Source organism: Toxorhynchites rutilus, chromosome 2 (assembly GCF_029784135.1).
Source record: "Toxorhynchites rutilus septentrionalis strain SRP chromosome 2, ASM2978413v1, whole genome shotgun sequence".
Lineage (NCBI taxonomy): Eukaryota > Metazoa > Arthropoda > Insecta > Diptera > Culicidae > Toxorhynchites > Toxorhynchites rutilus.
The window spans coordinates 334,138,934-334,143,651 of NC_073745.1; positions in this window are offsets into that span (position 1 = coordinate 334,138,934).

Genomic DNA, 4,718 nt, shown 5'->3' on the forward strand with positions numbered 1-4,718 from the left:
CCCGTCCATAAGGTTCTGTACAACGTCAGGTTGTAGTTTTTTTTCAACAGAATCCATTTTCTCTTGAAGTCCGCCTCCGATTTGACAACTTTTGGGTTCTTCCGGAGGGCCTGCTTCATAATCGCCCAATATTTCTCTATTGGGCGAAGCTCCGGCGCGTTGGGCGGGTTCATTTCCTTTGGCACGAAGGTGACCCCGTTGGCTTCGTACCACTCCAACACGTCCTTTGAATAGTGGCACGAAGCGAGATCCGGCCAGAAGATCGTGCTGCTTCAATAGTGGTAGTAAGCGCTACTGTAGGCACTCCTCAAGGTAAACCTGCCCGTTTACCGTGCCGGTCATCACGAAGGGGGCGCTCCGCTTTCCGCAACAGCAGATCGCTTGCCACACCATGTACTTTTTGGCAAACTTGGATAGTTTCTGCTTGCGAATCTCCTCCGGAACGCTGAATTTGTCCTCTGCGGAGAAGAACAACAGGCCCGGCAGCTGACGAAAGTCCGCTTTGACGTAGGTTTCGTCGTCCATTACCAGGCAATGCGGCTTCGTCAGCATTTCGGTGTACAGCTTCCGGGCTCGCGTCTTCCCCACCATGTTTTGCCTTTCGTCGCGGTTAGGAGCCTTCTGAACCTTGTATGTACGCAGGCCCTCCCGCTGCTTGGTCCGCTGGACGAATGAACTTGACAAATTCAGCTTATTGGCGACATCCCGGACCGAACTTCTCGGATCACGTCTAAACTGCTTAACTACGCGCTTGTGATCTTTTTCACTGACAGAGCATCCATTTTTGCCGTTCTTCACCTTCCGGTCGATGGTTAGGTTCTCGAAGTATCGTTTTAGTACTCTGCTGACCGTGGATTGGACGATTCCCAGCATCTTACCGATGTCCCGATGTGACAACTCCGGATTCTCGAAATGAGTGCACAGGATTAATTCACGACGCTCTTTTTCGTTCGACGACATTTTTCCAAATTTACGAAAAATTGACAGTGAAGCATGGCCAACGTGATCTATACACTCTTATCTGATTATAAGCGAAAGCTGAAGATATAACTCCTAAAAATTAAATTTCTACAGCGTTTTTTCCGTGATGCAATTTGATGTGACACACCCTTTAGTGTCAGCTCTATCAGATTGGGTGACAGGAACTCAATTTTCAAATGTTAAAATTTGAACGAACTTTTTTTCCAAATTTTTTGTTCCACTCAAAATTCATTTTTCGTTATCACATCCACGTTATCTTACTAAGCGCATGTTCAATGAGTGATCTTCTAATCTACTCTTTAACATTATTTTTTACTATAAAATCTCAGTACTTTCTACCAAAACTCGACATTATAATATCAGATTATTTTCAGACACAATTCTCGTGCACGATTTTTCAACCACTTGCAAATAACATGTTCCTCCGTTACATGGAATAAATGTTTGATACAGAAAATATGATAAAAAAAAGACAGCCCTAAATCGGACATTTCCTCTGTCGAGTTTTGCTCTTATCAACACATTCGACGATCCATGTTTATTTATATGGATAGAAGAATATATAGGAGTGCGTTTATTCACATTAAAATCAATTTTCATTTTCAAACGAAGATCAATTTCGTTACCGCAAACACCAAATATACTAAAAACGCTTGTCAATGTGTAATTGTAGAACATATGCACATAGAATTTTCCGAATTTTCCCATTTTCCTTCAGAGTTTAACGAGAATTTTCAATTGTCATGTTTGGTTGGAATATGTTTGGTGAAATATGTGTATTATTTTTTATGGGGCCCCTCTCCATTTCAGAGGAAGGAGGGGTGTCATACCACCATAGAAAAATTTCTCGTACATGAAAACCCTCACATCCCAAATTTGGCTCCATTTGCTTGATCAGTTCCCGAGTTATGCAGAAATTTGTGTTTCATTTGTATGGCAGCCTCCCCTTAGAGAGGGGGAGGAGTGTCAAACCACCTTAGAAACATTGATTGCCTCCTAAAACCTCCACATGCCAAATTTGGTTCTATTTGCTTGATTAGTTCTTGAGCTATGCAGAAATTTGTGTTTCATTTTTATGACTGTCTGTCTGTCTGTCTGATTCTTATGGACTCGGACTCGGGTTTTTGGGCCGGGGAAGGTTTTCGTTTGAGATAGTTTGAGACCCCTCCCCCCTCTCTAAGAGGGGGCTGCCATACAAATTAAACACAAATTTATACATTACACGGGAATTAATCAAGCAAATGAAACGAAAGGGCTTGGCCGGGTAAGGGAGTAAAAAGTGCCCCCAAACCAAATCACTAGCTGTATGGCAAATATTGTAAGGAATATTAAATAAGAAATTTTGGCGGTTTATTTGAACCCTTATGTGGTTTGACGTAGGATCTATAGTGAAAAACGTACTTTTTCGTTTATTTCACGCCATTCTCAATAGCTCCGAGATAAAAATTTGGAAAAAAAAATACTGAATGTGCATCTTACCACGGTGTATCAAGAAAAATTATCAAAAAAAAATTTCATCAAAAATTTTAGTACTAAAAAAATATTGAAATTCTGAAAAAAAATTTTTTGGGATTTAGAAATTCAGTACTACTCTAATTCATATTTAAATGTGCTCTTACGTTCTTTCTAGATTGATAAATATCTTCAAGCTGTTTTTTTTTCAAATATCTAATAATAAAAATAAAATAATAAAAAAAATACACAGTACAAAAAAAATGTACTGTGTATTTTTTTTATTATTTTATTTTTAAATGTAATGGGTTTCTATGGTGGTTAAACACTCCACCACCTCTATAAGGGGGGTGTCTGCCATACAAATGAATCACAAATTTCTGCATTACTCTAGAATTAATATGAGGGTTTTCGGGTATGAGAAATGTTTCTATGATGGTATGAAATCCCTCTCTCCTCTGGAATGGAGAGGGGTCCCATAAAAAATATTACACATATTTCAACCAAAAATATTCCAACCAAACATGACAATTGAAATTTTCGGAAAACTCTGAAGGAAAAAGGGAAAATTCGGAAAATTAAATCCCCATATGTTCTACAATTACATAGTGACAGGTGCTGTTAGTTCATTTGATGTTTGCGCTAGCGAAATTGATCTTTGTTCGAAACTGGAAATGGATTTTAATGTGACGAAACGCACTCCTATATCTTCTTCTACCTATACCAATAAAAAAGAATGTGTTAATGAGAGCAGAACTCGAGGCAGGAATTGTCCGGTTTAGGACTGTCTTTATTTTATCATACTTTCTGTATAAAACACTCATTCCATGTAACGGAGAAACATGTTATTTGCAAGTGGTTGAAAAATCTTGAACGAGAACTGTTTTTAAAAATAATCTGTTATTATAATGATGAGTTTTGTTAGAAATACTAGGAATTTTATAGTAAAAATTAAATCCAACGGGGTCGATTACAAGATCAAGTTCTGCGATTGGACCCATGAACTTGCTCATAGTAAGAAAACGTGAATGTTTGATAATGATAACAAAAAACAAATTTTGGGTTGGACGAAGTTTGCCGCGTCAGCTAGTTATAATATAAAGTTGTCGTCAAAAACAATTTTCGTATGAAATTTTTTCCCCATCTGTTTTCAGGTGTTTTTCATTTAAATAGAATACTAATTTGATACGGAAAAGTTAATTTTCATTCATAATTTTAATTTAAAAATCGTGTTCAATCCGCATGAAAATCAATTATTCATTGACGCTCTCCTAAAACTAGTAAACGAAGCTTAATGCCGTCAACGCAGATACAGTGATGAAGAAATATCAACTGGTTTTTAGTAAATTATTTAACCGCATTTCCCCTAATGCTAATGTTCCGTAATGACAGTAAAACATAATACACTCATACCTCGCTATACGGCCGCTCTTTATCCGGCATTTCGGTAGAATTTGTATGAATTTGTATTAGAATAATTAATTCGTTATACTGCTTTTTTCTTATCGATCAAGGAACGTATCGCGGCCGTAGAGCGAGGTATTAGTGTACTTACTACATTGATAGACATTCGTTTAGCCGCACTTGAAAAAAAACTTACAAAAACACTTACAAAACAACTAAGAATGTTCTTTTTATCGGGATGCTTATTTGCTGTAGTGATAGTATATTTAAGTCACTTTTATTGAAAGGACGTGCGTCACAATCACACACACAAGGCGGCATCGGTAGATATAAACATTCAAACGTCGTTTTTTCTCGAGACATACGTTTAGCCGCAGGGCATAAAAATCGAGTTTTCGCATAATCACCAAGCCTTTATCTGTGTTTTTTGAAAAAATACTTGGGAATGTTCAATTTACAAGATAAATATTAGATGTACAACGTAAGAAGTTGGTCAGATTAGTGATTTACGTAGAATTTAAAGGAATTGCGAAAGGTATTCTATTGACGGAAGAGGGACAGAAAATAATAAAGATATTCAGTGAACAAAAGCTCTCTAATCGCTCGATCGTAACAAAAATTGGTCGATCTGATAAAGTGGTACGGAATTTCTTTAAATAGTGCCAGAAATATGGGATATAACGACCAACAAATGGTAACACCAAAATTACTTTGCGTCTTAAAGGTCGAATAAGAACAACCAGAAAACGATGTCCTGCTCATACATTAAGGCAAAATCGGTTTCTTCAGTAACGAAGAGGCATATTGCGCGCATCTTGAATGAGTCACCAAACATCATTTGGAAGAAACCTCAAGGGAAGCCGAAACTGACCGCCACCCAT